Source organism: Carcharodon carcharias, chromosome 6 (assembly GCF_017639515.1).
Source record: "Carcharodon carcharias isolate sCarCar2 chromosome 6, sCarCar2.pri, whole genome shotgun sequence".
Taxonomy (NCBI): Eukaryota; Metazoa; Chordata; class Chondrichthyes; order Lamniformes; family Lamnidae; genus Carcharodon; species Carcharodon carcharias.
Window position 1 is genome coordinate 145,447,606 of NC_054472.1, and position 19,792 is coordinate 145,467,397.

At 45.2% G+C, this 19,792-nt stretch overlaps 1 protein-coding gene across 1 annotated transcript in view; it reads right to left on the reverse strand.

The window, feature by feature from the left end:
- Positions 1–4,190, reverse strand: part of kif9 (kinesin family member 9) — a 192,821-nt gene extending 188,631 nt beyond the window's left edge. Inside the window, exon 1 of the mRNA XM_041190665.1 lies at positions 4,096–4,190. The gene's annotated coding sequence lies outside the window, so the exon portion shown is untranslated. The remainder of the gene's footprint in view (positions 1–4,095) is intronic.
- Between the last annotated feature and the right edge of the window lie 15,602 nt (positions 4,191–19,792).

The window sequence follows — 19,792 nt, forward strand, 5'->3', positions numbered from 1 at the left end:
TGGATGATTCATCTTGGCCTCCTCCGGAGGTCCCCATCATCACTGATGCCAGTCTTCAGCCAATTCAATTCACTCTGCATGATATCAAAGGAAGAATTTTCCCATTGGCGACTGAGGCCACCCGCACAGGGAGCGCACAGTGTTTCCGCGTGTGCATCACACTGGACGGGCCTTAATTGGCTCGCCCATGTAAAATGGCGGCGCACACTCAATCGAGGGCGCCAATCGGGTTCGCGCTCGTTGCTGCCCGGCCCCGCACAACCACCCCAACAGGGGGAAATTTCTGGCCCAAGAAACAGCTGAAGGTACTGGATATTGCAAAGGCTATGGGCCCTGACAACATTCCAACAATAGTAATGAAGACTTGTGCTCCAGAACTTGCCGCACCCCTAGCCAAGCTGTTCTAGTACCGCTACAACACGGCATCTACCCAGCTATGTGGAAAATTGTCCAGATATGTCCTGTACACAAGAAGCAGGACAAATCCAACCTGGCCAATTACCGCCCCTTCATCAGTAATGGAAGTTCATCAACAATGCTATCAAGCAGCACTTGCTTAGCAATAACCTGCTCACTGATGTCCAGGGCCACTCAGCTCCTGGCCTCATTATAGTTTGGTTCAATCATGGACAAAAGAGCTGAACTCCCGAGGTGAGGAGAGAGTGACTGCCCTTGACACTAAGACAGCATTTAACCAAGTGTGGCATCAAGGAGCCCTAGCAAAACTGGAGTCAATGGGAATCATGGAGAAAACTCTCCGCTGGTTGGAGTCATACCTAACACAAAAGGAAGATGGTTGTGGTTGTTGGAGGTCAGTCATCTCAGCTCCAGGACATCACTGCAGGAGTTCCTCAGGGTAGTGTCCTCAGCCCAACCATCTTCAGCTGCTTCATCAATGACCTTCCTTCCATCATAAGGTCAGATGTGGGGATTTTCACTGATGACTGCACAATGTTCAGCACCATTCGCAACTGCTCAGACACTGAAGCAGTCCATGTCCAAATGCAGCAGGATCTGGACAATATCCAGGCTTGGGTTGACAAATGGCAAGTAACATTTACTTGCAGTCCCAACCTCGAAGAACTTGGATGAGAAGTGAGGGGCAGTACAGTTCAAATGAACATTCCTGGGCTAGGGTAGGAAAATAAATAAGCCAGCATTCCCGTTCCTAATTGCTATGCAGCAACCCATACTGGATGGGGAGTGTGAATGGATGCTGTAATATAAGGGTCTGGCATTTTTTTTTATTCATCCACGGGATGTGGGCTTCTCTGGCTGGGCCAGCATTTATTAACCATCTCTAGTTGTCCTTGAGAAGGTGGTGGTGAGCTGCCTTCTTGAACCACTGCAGACCACCTGGTGTAGGCACACCCACAGTGCTGTTAGGAAGGGATGTCTGGAGTTTTTTGAAGTGGTAACAGAAAAGGTCGATGAGGGTAATGCTGTTGAGGTGGTATACATGGCGCTTTGAAAAGGCATCTGATACAGTGCCGCACAACCAACTTGTGAGAAAAGTTATTGCTCATGGAATAAAAGGGGCAGTAGGAACGTGGATACAAAATTGGCTGAAAAATAGGAAGCAAAGAGTAATGGTCAATTGATATTTTTCGGGCTGGAGGAAGATTTGTAGTTGAATTCCCCAGGGTTCAATATTGGGACCCTTGCTTTTCCTGATGTATATTAATGATCTAGATCTTGGTGTGCAGGGGACAATTTCAAAGTTTGTGGTTGATATGAAGCTTGGGAGTGTTGTGAATTGTGATGATGATGGTGTGGAACTTCAAGAGGACATAGACAAGTTGGTGGAGTGGGCAGACAGGTGGCAGATGAAGTTCAATGCAGGGAAGTGTGAGGTGATGCATTAGGAAGAACATGGGCAGACAATATAAAATAAGGGGTGAAATTTTGAAGGGAGTGCTGGAGCAGAAAGACTTGGGTGTATATGTGCATAGGTCATTGAAGGTAGCAGGGAGCAGTTAATAAAACATATAGTATCCTGGGCTTTATTAATAGGGGCATATAGTAAAAGAGCAGGGGGATTATGCTGAATTTACATAGGACACTCATTAGACCTCAGCTGGAATATTGTGTACATTATAGGAAGGATGTGAACACATTGTAGAGAGTGCAGAAGAGGTTTACGAGAATGATTCCAAGGATGAGAAACTTCAGTTACGAGGATCGATTGGAGAGGTTGGGACTGTTCTCCTTTGAGAAGAAGAAGGTTGAGAGAAGATTTGATAGAGATGTTCAAAATCATGAAGGGGCTGGACAGAGTAGATGGGGAGAAGCTGTTCCCACTTGTAAAAGGATCAAGAACGAGAGGGCACAGATTTAAAGTTATTTGCATAAGAATCAAATCTGATGTGAGAAAAAACTTTTTCACATGAGTGGTTCGGGTCTGGAAAGCACTGCCTTGAAGAGTGGTGGAGGGGGGTTCAATCGAGGCATTCAAGAGGACATTAGGTGATTAGACGACAATGTGCAATGGTAGGGGGAAAAGGCAGGGCAATGGCACTAGGTCATAATGCTCATTCGGAGAGCTGGCGCAGACATGATAGGCCAAATGGCTTCCTTCTGTGCTGTTAAGATTCTGTGATTTTGAGTCTACAGTGGGATATACACAGGTTAAGTGAGTGGGCAAAAACTTGGCAAATGGAACATAATGTGGGAAAATGTGAAGTTATGCACTTTGGCCGGAAGAATAGAGGAGCTGAATATTATTTAAATGGAGAAAGATTGCAGAAGGCTGCAGCATAGAGGGATTTGGGGGTCCTCATGCATGAATCCCAAAAAGCTAGCATACAAGTTCAGCAGGTAATAGGGAAGGCAAGTGGAATGTTGGCCTTTATTTCAAAGGGAATGGAGTATAAAAATAGGGAAGCTTGGCTGAAACTGGACAAGGCACTAGTTGGACCATACCTAGCATAATGTGAACAGTTTTGGTGCCCTTATCTAAGGAAAGAAAAACTGGCATTGGAGGCATGATCAGCCATGATCTCATTGAATGGTGGAGCATACTCAATGGGCTGAATGGCCTACTTCTGCTCCTACACTTTATGGTCTTAAAAGCAATCATGACTTGTCATTGGCATCAGATGGTGGCTTTATCCATCATAGAATTTTAAAGCTGTTAAATTTCAGAACTGCAGTCAGCAATTCTATCTATCATGATACTCTTTTAAACTAACTAAAATGGTAAAGTTATCTTTAGGTGCTAGCCTGCTCAGCTGTTGCACTGTTATGTCCATGTGAGATAGTGGCTTGGGGTCAAGCCCAATCCAGGGACCTGGCATAATTTTGACCGACACTTCAGGATATTGGAGGGAATGCTCCACTGTCATACAAGCCAACTTGCGGATGAGATGTTAAACTGAGGCAGCATCTACCTTCTCAAATACAAAAGGTCCTATGGCATTTGAAGAGCCAAGGAGGAGGTTGCTTGGTTGATGCTGTGGCCAATATTTGTCCCTCAAACAATATCACTAAAAACACACATTATCTGGTCATTTTTCTCATTGCTGTTTTTGCGACCTCGTAGGGCACAAATTTTGGCTATCACGTTTCCTACATAACAACAGTGGCTATGCTTCAAAAGTTAACTTCAACGGCTGTGATTTGTTTTGGTGTGAAAGGTACTATATACAGCAAATGCCAGCTCTTTCATTCTCAAAGTTATCCTCCATGAAAGATAACGATACCAGTGGGGGGCTCCGCAGACCCTCAGCTGGAGGTAGTGATGGTGGTGAGGGGGTGATCTTAATGTGGGTGACCCCAAACACACCAAGCAATAAGAGTCCTTATTTCTTGCCTGGTGTCTGCCTGCTCTCACTTTCCAGCAGGAACAACTTTATGGCATATATATATATATATATATATATATAGAGAGAGAGAGAGAGAGAGAGAGAGAAAGAGAGATCAAGCTGAATCCCTCTTTACCCTCTGCGTACTGAGGCCAATTGTAGCACAACAACAGAAGAGAAGAGGTAAGATTCAAGCAGCAGTGCCCACACCGCCCGGAGAGTGGGTGAGGAGGGAGGCCTGAAGTTCCCCCTCTGTAAACTAAACTGGAAATGAGTGAAATTGAAGACTTACTGATCCCTGGGGTTCTCTCTCTCTCCCCTTTCTTTCCTTCCTTCCTTCCGCCTGCTCTCTCTCTCTCTCTCTCTCTCCTTCAGGAAGCTCGAACTCCCTTCCCCCCGCCACGCTTCTTCTCCGATGCTGGGCCGCTATCACCATGGAAACGGTTCCCAAGGCGATAGCCCAGCCGGCCGATCTTCTCGGCTGGAGTGGGTGGGCCCACCGTCGCTGCATCGAGTGGCAACTCCGGCATCAGCAAGGATTTCCTCACGCGGGTTTATAGTTAAAGTGGATTTCACTGGCCTCGCTTTATTTCATAATTCTTTCTTTATTGATTATTTGGGAGCACACCAAAGCAGCTGTTGCCATGGCTGCGGTCGCTGTGGAAACGCGACGCGCACCTGCGAATGATCACGTGAGATGATTCGTCACCCCCCCCCCCCCGGCCCCCCGCCGCGTACGGTATCATGGATCTGACAGAGGCGGAGGGCGGCAATGGCAGATTAGTTGAGGGACAGGACCATGTAGCCATGGTTGATTCTTTGTAGGAGGGGGTCATCGCTAGGATTCTTGAGAGCTCACAATTTACATCAACCAGTTCCCGGTGAGCAACGTTCACCTAATCAGCCTTTAACTTGGAAGCCACACTTCCTCTGGGAAATGCCCATCCCCAACGAGAGAAAACCAGTACCATCAACATGGCTGAAACCATGACCATTGACCTCACAATCGTGCACAAGTACACTTTGAGAAGTCCTTCACAACCCAGAACCAGCACATTTTATGTTAGTGGCTGTCAATGAGCTGGTCAAAATACCACCCTGTGTCTACTCAAAACATGACCACTATGCTGAGTGCCAGCAGGAAGTGGGACTTTACACCCAAGACCTACAGATATATTTGTATGTGCTAACAGTGCTTCAACTACTGCACATTGTGCAGCATGAGGCCACATCTGTGTTAGAACAACTTCTTTAATAATCTTTATTATCCATCCACTACTGGAATCCAGTTTCAGGAGTTGCAACATGCAATGTTATCAAACACCTCAGCACCCTTTTAAACTACAGCCTCCACCATCTAGAATGCAAATGTTTCCAATGTAGCAGGGACATCGCACAAGCATGCTTTCCTGGAGAATACATGCATCTTGACATGTGGAAAATACACTTAAGTGAATGCTAAATACTCATGTGTGGCTGACTGCCTTGACCAGCAGTTGAGTTACACCTGACAAACTGGATCTGATCTTTGAGTCTGATCATTGGTATTCCCTTAAGGTCAATCATTGATGGACAAGAAATGCTGCAAGGAGCATCTCAGTCCACAACCCTTATCTGAAGATCTGTAGAAGGAATCAGCCTTCCCCTGCTGGACAAGCATGGGCACACCCTTGCTCCTGATGGTGTCAATGAGAGATGGACTCTAGCATGCAGCCTTCAGTATCACTGGTAAGAAAGGCTTTCATTCTGTCAATGTTCTCATTTAAGGTATTGGTGTATCAAAACAGACGGAAACATTTTTGGCTATATTGAAATGTATTTACAAAGTGCTTAATTGTGATACACATAAAGTAATATGAAATGTTACCATGGTGAACTCATTAGCAATCGAGGTGAGATAGCGTGTTGTGCTCGAGAACTCTTCCTCAAAGTGTTGCTTCGGAGGAGATGGAGGTAGTGTGATGTTTGTGTTTAATGTTTATGCTCTTTTGTGAAAGGACATTTTAGTTAAAAAGAATTGTTATATAAAAAAGCTTGCCAGTAGGGTGTGCTAAGTCCCGGATGTATTGCCATCTGATGTAGAATAAGGAATAAAGGAACCTTTAGACAGGAAGCTGGGATTCAGAAGCAGATAGCTGTGTGTGTATTCTTAATTATTAAGAAGTGACAAAACACTTCGAATGGCAGCGAGGATGGGGTCATCATTATTAGGGGCTTTAGAGGTGCTTGATCCAGCTACAGTGGATTTTTTAGTTTATGTCGAGCAAATGGAACAGTTTTTCATTATGAATGTGATTGAAGAGGAAAAGCGGGCCTCAGTGTTTCTTACAGATATCGGAATGAAAAATTTAACTTTACTGAGAAATCTCATTGGTCCTGACAAGCCAGCAGCTAAAAGTTTTAAAGAGCTTCTGGGCGCTTTGAAAAAGCTCTGCAATCCCAGACCAGCAATTATTGCCAAGAGATTCAAGTTTCACTGAAGAGAACAGCATGAGAGTGAGTCAGTTCTCCAGTTCCTGGCTGAGTTGAGAAAATTAGCATAACGTTGTGACTTTAAAGGTTATCTGGAAGAAGCGTTGCGTGATCACTTGGTTTGTGGACTAAGAAATGAAAGAATTCAACGTAGATTGTTAGCAGAACAAAAGTTGACACTGAAGAAAGTATTCGAGATTGCACAACGCATAGAAATGACAGGGAAAGAAGATGGAGATTTGAAAGTGCATTCAATCAATGCCAAGATTAAAATAGTAAAGTTAGGGTATACTCACTTGCAAACATCTTAGTGCTGCGATGGAATAGGGTATAATGCCCTATTCCTTTAAGTGGAAAACCACTGATTGTCAATGCTGTGGAAAAAAAGGAAACTTACAGCGAGCATGTGGATCAAAGGCTGATAAAGCAATATCGCCAAGAAAAGGGCGTCACGAGGAGCACACAGACAAGTCGTGTTTGACAATGAACAGGCAGCTTAAAAAGATGCATTACTTGGAAACAAAATACAAAAGGAATGCGAGTCCAGATGAGACAGAAAATGAAACTAACAGCGACAATGCAGAAGAGCAATTGTATTGCATTCAATCTGATCTGAAACTAGATGAAGGACTAAAAGTTGGCATTATCTTAAATGGTAAAATGGTTGAAATGGGGGTTGACACAGAAGCATCTGCTTCTATTGCTTCAGAGAAGACATGAGAGAAAATTTTCAAGAAATGCCCATTGGAGAAAATCCTCCTTCAGCTTAGCACCTACACTGGTGAGCCTGCGGAGTTATGGAGGCTAGATCACTGAAAGTATTTAAAGAGGAGGTAGATAGATTTTTGAAATACCGGGGTGTTGAGGGCTATGAGAATCTGGCAGGAAACAGGAGTTGAGGCCTGGGGCAGATCAGCCACGATCTTATTGAATGGCGAGGCAGGCTTGAGGGGCCGAATGGCCTACTCCTGCTCCTGCTCCTATTTCTTATGTTCTTATGGCCATTCAAGCTAAATATGGAGATCAAATAGCAAGGTTGCCACTTATGGGCAGAACTGACTAAAAGAAATTCAGCTGGACTGGAATAAAATAAATGAAGTGCATTGCATCCCCATGTTGCAGTCCTTGTTAGACAAGCATACTGATGTCTTCAAAGAAGGTCTTGGAGTTATTAAAGGCATTAAAGCCAAACTTACTGTGAAGGCTGAAGCTTCTCCAAACCACATTCAGTTCCTTACTCAATGCGACAGAAAATCGAGCAGGAACTAGAACGAATTGAAAGCTTTCAAACAATTAAGAAAGTTGATTGTGCAGAATGGGCAGCTCCAATAGTGCCAGTAGTGAAGGATGACAGATCTATCAGAATATGTGGTGGCTGTAAAATCACCATTAATCCTTTCCTGGAAGTGCATCAGTACCCGCTACTGAAAATTGAGGACCTGTTCTTTGCTGTGAATTATTCACAAAGCTTGACCTACCACAGACAATTTTGCAAATGCGGCTGAGTGGAGATTCCAGGACGTATACAACCATCAGAACACAGAGAGGTCTATATCAATACAAACGACTTCTATTTGGAATTGTGGCATCAGCAGCCTTATTCCAGCAGGCCATAGACAAAATACAGCAGGGCCTCCCTGGTATAATCTGCTTCCAAGACGTTATGCTCATCACCGAGAAAAACCTCCCAACGTAGACTGAATAAATATGGCATCTGCTGTAAGAAATCATTCTTGAAGCCCTCAGTGGAGTACCTGGGACATGTGATCGATGAAACTGGCCTCTCAACCTCACCCAGAAAGGTGGAGGCAGTGGTGAATGCACCACAACCCAAAAATGTTAAGGAGTTTCTTTTGTTTTTGGGACTTGTGAATTACTACAGCAAGTGCATTTCCAGTTTGGCTACCAAGGCAACACCACTGAATAATCTGCTGAAGAATAATGCGAAATGGGATTGGTCAAAAGCCTGTCAGGAAAGCTCCAAGGAACTAAAGCAAGAGCTCACTTCTGCTAAAGTCCTGGCACATTTCAATGAAAAGTTACCAATCAGCCTGGCTTGTGATGCATCTGGATATGGTGTTGGAGCTGTCATCTCCCACACATTTTCTGATGGCAGTGAAAGGCCTATTGCATACGCCTCACATACATTGTCCAAGGCAGAACAAAATTATGCCCAAATTGAGAAGGAAGCTCTTGGACTAAGCTATGGAGTCAAAAAGTTCCACCAATATTTGTATGGGCGTACATTCACATTAATTACAGACCACAAGCCTATGACCTGGTTGCTTAGCCCGACGTCCCAAACCCTGACACTTGCTGCAGCATACCTTCAGAGGTGGGCACTGATCTTATCTGCTTACCAATATGAAATTATATTTCACTCAACTGAGAATCATGGAAATGCAGACACACTTTCCAGACTTTCGTTACACCACAGCTCCGTACGCGAAGTGAAGTCACTGCTTTCAGTGTGAATCAGATAGACATGTTACCTGTTACAGTGGATCAAAGTTGACTTGAAACACAGAAGGATGCCGTGCTCTCCGAACTTTATCTGTACACACAGAAGGGTTTGGCTGGACCTCAAGAAGTCACTACTGACCTTCAACCTTACTACATGCGTAGATTTGAGCTGACTGTGCAAGATGGTTGTTTGTTATGAATGTCATGAAGCTATTAATGTATGTAGTATTATTAGAAAATATTTTTCTTTTAAAAAAAGAAGTTTAGTTTGTGGGTGTGTCTTAATTGGATTAAAGCCAGCTAGTCTGGGTGCTTTGATATGAACTAGTTTTGAGATGTAGACAGAGAGGTAGAGTGCATTTGCATTTTTTTGAATAGACCATTCAAGAAGTGGGGTGAAAATTGATGCCTATCTAGCAGATACCAAGCAATATGTTTATATTACTAATAAAATTTGTACTATGAAAGGGGTTTTATTGGTAGAGAGATTTAATTCAGAGGTTGGTGACAAAATGAGAATTTATATTCAATGGGGGTGGTAGGTATAACTTTAGCAGTTTTTGGATGTGCAGAACAGAGGCAATGTGAGGTCAAAAGGCAGCTATAAGCCTCCAACTGGCTCCACAGGAACCAAAGTGAAAAGAACCTCATTTTGAATTTGTAAGATGAAAATGCTTTGCCTGTTGCCTGGTGTTCGGTTAAGTCTGAGGGTTGCTATTGCCTTAATGGAGATTAGTTTGGGAATTTGTTAAAAGTAATGATAGTAGTCATTTAAAGCCATGTATATATATATTTTAACCTGCGTAAATTGAAAAAATGTTTCATTTAGTTTAATGTAAAGCCTCGAGAACTGGTGGTCTGATTCCTGAATTTAGAGTTACATCTCAAACATAACACTTAAAATTCTAGGTTATGACAGTTGTTTAAAGTTTCCCCCTGGGAATTTTAAATAACTCAGCTTTACCAACTGCTTCAGTCATAACATGGGGAATCAGAGTTGTTATTCCTCCAAAATTCCAAACACGAGTGTTAGAAGAGCTTCACCTCAGTCACATGGGAATTATCCAAATGAAAACATTAGCTCTTCTACATGTATGGTGGCCACACCTGGATAAAGAGATCGAAGGCATGGTCAGTGATTACCTTCCATGCCAAGAAATGAAGTCTTCTCTTGCACCTGCCCAATTACATCTGTGGGCTTGGCCTGACTACCCATGGCAGAGATTTCATGTGGACTTCTCAGACACACATTCCTGATTGTGGTGGATGCCTGCACAAAGCGGCCTAATGTTATTTCCATGAAGTCAACTTCAACAAAGACCATTGATGCTCTCCGGAGTGTGTTCATAATTTTTGGATTGCTGGAGCATTTTGTGTCTGACGATGGTACACAGTTCACATGTGAATTTCAACCATTCATGAAAAACAATGGGATCAATTAGATTCTCATCTCGCCTTACCACCCATCCTCAAATGGTGAAATGGAGTGCTTTCTCCAGACATTCAAAATGGCCGTATTGAAGGGGCGGACGTATGCAGATTGGAAGTTGAAGCTGAAGAACGTTTTGGTGATGTATCGTAACACTCCACATTCAACAACAGGCGTATCTCCTGCTAAGCTGATGTTTGGAAGATGACTGCATACCAGAATGGATTTGTTGTGTCCGGATTTTAAAGGAAAGATTGGTTCAAGGCAACTTGATCAGCAAAGGTCACATGGACACAAGTAAAACCAGCTTGTGAGTTTAATCTGGATCAGTCTGTTTGGGTCTGAAATTACTGTGGAACACCAAAGTGGTTCCTGAGAAGAATCTTCAAGCATCGAGGACCACTGACCTATGATGTTGAATCTTCCGCTGGAATCTGGAAGAGAGACACCGACCAGATTAAAGAAGCCAAATCCAAAGAACCAAATTTCCAGTCACAGTGAAAGATTTCTGGGAAACATCTGCTCCAGTTGGTGAAACCTGACTTGATTCAACTGACAAACCTGTAGCACCTGTAGCTGCAACTGTTGAACCTGAACAGAAACAAGTGGAACAGCAGAACCTTCCATTTCTAAGCAAACTGAGATAACTAAGCCAACACTCCTCTCTGGATCAAAGTGTATCTGCAAACCACCTGACCAATTTGTTCCTGGCTAAAGTGGTAGGCGATGTGATGTTTGTGTTTAACGTTTATGCTTTTTTGTAAAAGGACAGTTCAGTCAATAAGAAGTGTATGTAAAAAACCTGACAGTAGGGTGTGCTAAGTCCCAGATGTATTGCCCTCTGGTGTTGAATAAGGAATAAAGAAAGCTTCTGTTCTGTTCTTTACACAGGAAGCTGGGGTTCAGAGGCAGATAGGTGTGTGCATGCGTGCATCTGTGTTCTTAATTGTTAAGAAGTGAAAAAAACACCTCAGGTAGGCTGCCCAACTCTCGTGGCATATGGCACTGAGGAGCGTGACATGTGGTCAGCCTCGTCATGCAAGGGGCTCATTGGAGTCTGACATCAGAGTGCAGCCTCTGCATTTCTACAGGGACATCTGTTGTCAGTTGGACAAGTGGAGCAGAGGAGGATGCTGGTGGAGGGGCTGGGGAGTTAGAAGTAGATGAAGGTACTGAGATTCTCTAAGCACCTTCAACTTCCTCACGAATAGGTTGACCTTCATGAGGGTTAAGTGGGGCTCGCTGCTGGGGCGCACCAGTTGTCTATTCCAGCAACTGCTGTGCTACCAGTGGGAACTTCTTGCCTATTCGTGTTATGAAATACTGACAAATTTCTTAATTAACATTTATGAAAACTTTTAATCTACAGCAACGCAAGAGCAATTACATAGATCAGCACTTAGTAAATGGAAGCAGCAATGCAATCTGCACAAAACATAACTTTTTTTGTGATTTTTGGGCAGCAAAGTCACTGATGATATAAGCAAATGATAAACTATGAAGTTTATCATTTTCTATGCACATAATGCTTAGTGCATACAGCTTTTCTTGCAGTATTGTTGTGTGCATTTCAATCTTGATGTTTTTAAGCCATGAAAATGACCTTTCCCCAGAGCAGTTTGTTACCATTAGACGCAAAAAGAGCCGCAATATTGCTCCTACATTAGGGAAAGCCAACTGAATTTTATCTTGGATGATGGTACAGTTCCTCATAGCATAAAGTTACTTTATCTGAATAATTTTACTTGATATAAGCATGGAAGTGCTTTATTTCTCCTACGGCATTAACATCAACATTGTCAGGATAATTTTTCAGCAGAAGCTTAACACCTTCACACAGCCGTTTTTCCGACACATCTAAATCAACCAAAAACAAAAAAATGTTTGCAACTTTTTCATATACGATTACTCGTTTCTTCAAGTTGGTTTCAAATGCATTTATTATAGCAATAAACTTTTCTCTTGCAGAGGCAGTGGTGTAGTGGTACTGTCTAATCTAGAGACCCCGTGTAATCCCCTGAGGATCCATGTTCAAATCCCACTGTGGCAGATGGTGAAACTTGAACTCAATAAAAAAAATCTGGAATTAAAGTTGAATGATGACCCTGAAATGATTGTCGTAAAAACCCATCTGGTTCACTAATGTCCGTTTTTTAAAAAAATCATTCACGGGCTGTGGGCTTCGCTGGCTGGGCCAGCATTTAATGCACGTCCCTAGTTGCCCTTCTGAAGGTGGTGGTTAGCTGCTACCTCGAACCGCTGCAGTTCATGTGGTGTAGGTGCACCCACATTGCTTTTAGGAAGGGAGTTCCAGGATTTTGACCCAGCGACAGTGAAGGAACGGCGATATATTTCCAAATCAGGACAGTGAGTGACTTGGAGGGGAACTTCCAGTTGGGGTGTTCCCATCCATTTGCTGCCCTTGTCCTTCTAGATGGTCGTGGGCTTGGAAGGTGCTGTCTAAGGAACTTTGGTGAATTCCTGTAGTGCATCTTGTAGATGGTACACACTGCTGCAACTATGCATCGGTAGTGAATGTGGTGCCAGTTTTGCTTGGGCTCCTTGATGCACACTCAGTCAAATACAGCCTTGATGTCAAGGGCAGTCACTCTGACCTCACCTCGGGAGTTCAACTCTTTTGTCCATGTTTGAACTAAGGCTGTAATGAGGTCAGGAGCTGAGTGGCCCTATCGGAACCCAAACTGGGTGTCAATGAGCAGGTTATTGCTAAGCAAGTGCTGCTTGATAGCATTGTTGTTGACCCTTTCCATTACTTTATTGATGATCAAGAGTAGACTGATGGGGTGGTAATAGCCAGGTTGGATTTGTCCTGCTTTTTACGTACAGGACATACCTGGGCAATTTTCCATATAGCCGAGTAGATGCCAGTATTGTAGCTGTAATGGAACAGCTTGGCTAGGAGCGCGGCAAGTTCTAGAGCACAAGTCTTCAGTACTATTGCTGGAATATTGTCAGGGCCTTTGTACTATCCAATGCCTTCAGCTGTTTCTTGATATCACGCGGACTGAATTGAACTGGCTGAAGACTGGCATCTGTGATGCTGGGAGCTCCGAAGGAGGCCGAGATGGATCATATAGTCAACACTTATGGCTGAAGATTGTAGCAAATGCTTCAGCCTTATCTTTTGCACTGATGTGCTGGGCTCCTTCATCATTGAAGATGGGGATATTTGTGGAGCCGCCTTCTCCAGTGAGTTGTTTAATTGTCCACCACCATTCACGACTGGATGTGGCAGGAATACAGAGCTGATCCATTGGTTGTGGGATCATTTAGATCTGTCTATCACTTGATGCTTATACTGTTTGGCACGGAAGTAGACCTGTGATGTAGCTTCACCAGGTTGGCACCTCTTTTATGGCATGCCTCCTGCACTTTTCATTGAACCAAGTTTGATCCCCTGGCTTGATGGTGATGGTAGAGTGGGGGATATGCCAGACCATGAGGTTACAGATTGTGTTTGAGTATAATTCTGCTGCTGCTGATGGCGCACAGTGCCTCATGGAGCCCAGTTTTGAGCTGCTAGATCTGTTCGAAATCTATCCCATTTAGCATGGCAGTAGTGCCTCACAACACGATGAAGGGTATCCTCAATGTGAAGGCGGGACTTTATCTCCACAACAGCTGTGCAGTGGTCACTCCTACCGATACTGTCATGGACAGATGCATCTGCGACAGACAGGCTGGTGAGGATGAGGTCAAGTATGTTTTTCCCTCTTGTTGGTTCCCTCACCACTTTCCGCAGACCCAGTCTGGCAGCTATGTCATTTTGGACTCAGCCAGCTCGGTCAATAGTGGTGCTACTGAGCCACTCTTGGTGATGGATATTGAAATCCCCCCAGAGTACATTCTGTGCCCTTGCCACCCTCAGTGCTTCCTCCAAGTGGTGTTCAACATAGAGGAGCAATGATTCATCAGCTGAGGGAGAGCGGTACATGGTAACCGTTCCTTGCCCCACATTTGACCTGATGCCATGAGACTTCATGGGGTCCGGAGTTGATGTTGAGGACTCCCAGGGCACCTCACTTCTGACTGTATACCACAGTGTTGCCAACTCTGCTCGGTCTGTTCTGCCTGTGGGACAGGACATACCAAGGGATGGTGACGGTGGTGTCTGGGACATAAGATATGATTCTGTGAGGATGACGATGACTATGTCAGGCTGTTGCTTGACTAGTCTGTGAGACATCTCTGCCAATTTTGGCACTAACCTCCAGATGTTAGTAAGGAGGACTTTGCAGGGCCTAGAGGGCTGAGTTTGCCATTGTCGTTTCTGGTGCCTAGGGTAGATGCCACGTGGTCCATCCAGTTTCATCCCTTTTTTGTGACTTCATAGTGGTTCAATACAACTGAGTGGCTTGCATGGCCCTGAAAGGCAAAAACACTGCAGCCCCCAGGTTTAGTGATGTGTTCCTCGAGCGCCTTTTGGATGCCGTGGAGGCCTGCAGTGATGTTCTCTGCCCCCACTCAGGTCACAGGAGGTGTAACGGCATCACCAATCTAGCATAGGAGGCGGTGCCAATGCCCTGCAAAACAGGACAGCCACTCAGTGCCACTACAGGATGAATGGTCTCATCCATTCCATCAGGGTAAGTCAGTCTTCTCATCACTCTTAACTCACATACTCACAAATCCATCACATTTGCGGGGATTTCACACGTCAAGGGACAACACCACTAACTCTCTCATACACCCTTACATCTCCATCAGGCTCATATCCTCTTGAGCTCACATTCTCACGCCATCCATGGCTCCACTCATTACACAAACATTCCATGCAGTGCCATGCATCCTGCTCACTGTCTCTCCATCTGTTTCCATGCAGGAGAAGCTGGGTCACATCAGCAGGGAGAGGTCCCAGACCAGTGGTGGAGTGGCCCACATTTGGCCCCTCACTCACTTTGAGGAGCACCCACCTAATGATCCTGCACCACATCATCTCTCTCTCAAGGCAACTGTGAGTGCTCTCTCTCCTACTTTAGACTGTGCTGCCATGCACTAATTATCACTACTACGGTTCACAGGGAGCTCTGCCAAGCAACTGACACCCTCAGCCAGCCAGTCCCTCAGCTCCATCCTTGTCCTCACCTATCAGCCAACAGGACACCTCCTCCATTAAAGAGCTGGAAATAAGTAGCCTGGAAGACCCGTCACAGTGCTTACCCACACCCTGCACCAGCGCAGAGACATACACCTCGGTGGGACCTGGATCTGGAGCAGGCTCCGGTTCACAATCTGGTGGTCACTGCATGGACACGCATCCACAGCAGGAGGAGGCAGGTTCAGCCGAGCACCCCGGCACTCAGCGGACTGCTGGGGAAGAGGCATCTGCAAGGTCCGAATCAGATGACGAACCTCTGGATTTGGCCTTCCAACTCATCGTCGAGAGTCAGCAGAATCATAGATTCATAGAAGTGTTATGTTGTAGAAGGAGGCCATTCGACCCATTGTGTCCGCACCAGCACAAGGCAGGGGAGCATCATGCAGGGCTGTTAGAAGTGCGCAACACCTGCTGTCTGATGCAGTGGTGCCTCTTATGCGCATATTGAGGTCTCACGGGGAGGATGGCGGATGCCATGGAGACCCTGGTCTAGCAGAACACGGAGATGCATGCGGACCTGCACTCCATCGTGGGAGCAACGGGTGAGTTCCTACAACGTGAGAGGGAAACATCCTTCCAGGTGCTCCTTCCCCTCAAGGAGTCAGGCTGGGGCCCTTGGGCACCTGAAGGGAGGAGAAGCGGTCGCTGGACACCCCTGGGTCATCCACTTAGCAAACCCAGAGGCTGTCCACTCCTTCTGAGTCCTCTTTGCCTGTGTGCCCCTCAACCTCGTCCTCTGACACCACAGAGGGAGCAGCAAGTGATTCTGAAGGGAGAAGTATGTGTGTGGGCAAGGCCTTTCGGAGCCCTGTGCAAATACCCCCAATGCACGCAGATCCTTCCTGTATCACATTTATCACAATGTCCTGAGCATTTTCAATGCTGCCTGCTGGGGTTCGATTTCAGTTGTCCATCTGAGCTGACCTGCATCTCTGCCCACCCAATGATCACACTACCATGAAGCACCTGATCTTGCCCACCATGACTCTTGTTTCACTTTCGATTTGGATAGACTGGTGCTAATTCGGTTTTACTTTTGCTCCCCCGTCTTTTACCATCCTCAAGTCACCCATTTCCTTTCCCCCATCACCTTCCACCTCCTCTCCATGATCTACAAGCCACAACCTTTTCCTTTCAGAGATGTCATGGTGAACATGCACGTTCCCTTCCTTCTGGAAAATCCCACCCCCATCCACATTAAACTCCTTGACCTCCTCCTTCCCAACCCCAGGGTCCGTGTCCACTTCTGAGTCCCCACCAACCACCCTCGCTGTCCCTGCTACCACTACCGTCAAACTCTCACCCTCCCACCCTACCGCCTCACTCTGCCCTCGGATATTCTCACCGTCCCCTCAAACCACACCCACCCTCAGTTCACTCCCCAGGAGAGGCAGCCATGGACCCATCAGACCCTCCCTTGCACGTTCACCTGGACATCCCCCCCCTCTGGAACCCCTCCCACCTCCGGACACCAGCAACCCACCACCCCCCCCCCCCCCCACCAAAACCTGCCCCTGGAACCCTTTCCCTTAGTCCTCCCACCACCCCTGCCCTGGACTTCCCCTCTCCCGCTCAGTCTCTTCTCTTTCCTGACTCCCTCAAACACCCTTACTTCTTCCTCCAGCTTTACTCCTTCCACCTTCCCAACTCTTCCTCCACCTTTACTCCCTCCCTTCCCTCCCTTCTCTGCACTCCTTCCTCCCCCGAACACCCTCCCCTCACCGCACTCCTTCCTCCCCTCTCTGCACTACTTCACCTTTCCGAACTCTTTCCCTTCCATCCTTCCACTGAACACGCCCGACATCAGCAGGCACGGAAAATTCCGCCCATTGTTTTAGACAAGTATGATGGCTTCTCAGATCCACGGCTTCCATGCTTTATATGGCTTGCAAGAAATTGATCAAACTTAGCAATTAGTTCTACCAAACTATGAAAGTTCCCGTTATGTGGCAAGCCAAACCTTTCATTACCTCCCCTAAAAGCTAGTCCACCTTTCTGCTATGTGCACACAATTGCAATAACACATTCAAGTACATGCTTCCAATACTCTTGCTCCTTTTTTAATCTGTTCCTTCAGGTATGAATCCAAGGTTGACCCACTTTGCCTCATCAGTATGTAAGCAAAGCTTTTCTATGATCCTCAAAGTTCTCATGATTTTGAATTCCAACAGGGTTTTGCCAGTCATTAAACCATCACTAGCCAGTGCTGTCTCTAATGTTGAGAAGAGTTTGTAAACAAAACAGTAAACACAACCGGTTGTTGGAGAGTATAGTAGCCACTCTCAATTGTATTTTTCACCATGAGCTTTCGTTGAATGAACTAGACCCTTTGAACAATATCTAATTTGGTTTTTGAATGACTGCTTCGATTTCTCAAATGGGCCATTGACACTCTGAGAGACCTTTCTGTATCCAGAATGAAATACCACCCTCAGTCAAGACCCCCAGAGACCAAAATCATTGGACTTTGTGTTTCAGACTCTAACATTCTCAGGTGTAGTAGTCACAGTCACTTCGTATCATCTATCTTAGTAGAAGAGGTGGATGCTGGTGGTTGCTGTGGGCCCTTCTGACTCTCTTGAGTATGAGGTCTCTCCTTTTTTACAGTGAAGTACCCGTCAACTTTCAGTAATTGCTTTATCCACCTTTCAAGCTGCTGCTTTTTTCTCTTCTGACATCCACTTTCAATTTTTTTTCATTTTTAACAGGCCTCTCTAAACCTTAGACAAATTATTTGAACTTAATCCTTTACGTTTACAAGTAAATTAGAAGTAAAAAAATCCAAGTATATATTTCAATAAAAGATATATGCTTACCTGGTGTCAAGGAGAGAAGGGAAATCCCTGCACAAAATTTTCTGAAGACAATTGTATCACAGATTACAACTGCATCACGTATGTTTTTCACGTCATTAGTTTTTAGAATTTTTTTTAAAGGAAGACATTTTAAAATATTTTAAAAATTACATTTATTACTATCTTGAAAATGCCATATAAGGAACTTTTATTTAGCGAGCAAAGTATCTAAATGGATTATGTGATTGTTGGAGGTCAGGAGAAAGAGTGGCACTGCGGATATGAATTATAGTTATTTCTGCACAGATTTACAAACTCAATATGAAAAGTAAGTGTGTAGCCATATAATGTAAGTTTTAGAGAGTTTTTTCCTGTCTCCTTTATTTTTCAACTGATTATGTAAAACTTGATATTTAGCTTTTTTTTCATATTTAGAGGCCCCTCATAAGGTGAGGCCCTAAGCTGTAGCTTACTTAGTTTATGCATAACCCTGGCACTGCTGCCATGCACTCCTCCCCTCGCAGTGCATGAGTTTGTATTGCCTGAGGGAACTCTGCTAGATGTCCATATATTTGCTGTTGATTATCTAACTACTGTGCCTCAAAGGCGATTCCTGAGTCTCCATGTTCCTGCCCACTGGAGCATCATCGTGACTTGCCTCGCTCCTCCGAGGGGCACCATGCACAGATGTTTGTGATTTAGACACCTTCTGCAACCTGGTGTGGTGCCCTTCACCCCATGCCACTGACTCTACATATGCCTACTCTACATCCGTTCAATGTTTTAGTATCTGTGTTGACGGAGTATGGGCTGGTCAGATGTGATGCTGCATTCTCAGTCATCTTTTCCTCCTGCTAATGCCCGAAGGATGAGGTGGCCCTGGGGGTGGTGGGGCGCATGACTAAGCGGCTCTGGGACCTGTGTGAGACATAAAAGGAGGTAACGAGATTTAACCCTTCACTTTGTGAGAGCACGCTGTAATACACACCATTGCCTTCAACCATAATCAAGGTGCCCTTAACATGCAACCCAACCTTCGCACTCCCTCTCATGCCAACATCCTTTTGTTCAGTGAACAACACACCTTCACCATCATCACTGTGTTCCAAAATGCCTCTATCACTGCCTTAAACACCTTCTTTGGGCAATTCTCTATCCTCGACAACCAGCCAGTTGGGCACCCTGTCTACCTCCATCGCTGTCTCCTCCACATTCCTTATTGCCCGTAGCCTCGCACAACCACCCCCAGTCTGGGCCATCTCCCTGGCATTAGGGGCCTCTTGTCCTGCAACTTAAAAAGTAATGCAAGTGTAATATATAATGTCACCAGGGACAAATGTCTTGAATTTGTAACTGTATTAGAGTGGACATTCACATCTTTACTGCGTGCACCAACGGGAGTGGCTTGGACACATAAGCCTCCATGCTATAGGAGAGATATGTGTCGGGTCTCCCGCCATAGGTACAGCATTCCGATGTGAACCATCAATTGGCTCTGTGTGCTTATGGTAAACGACTCACCTTACCAGAGCACAGCAGGTCATGGAACCTCATCCTACATTGAATAAAGATCATCCATGGTCCCCTGCTGCACCCACAGTGAAGACTATCTCTTGCCATGCCCTCTTGGTTGCTATGGCTGGGTTCTGGCAGCCACTTGGATACAATATAGAGCTCTGTACCATGTCCACCAAGACCTGGAGGTTCTGGT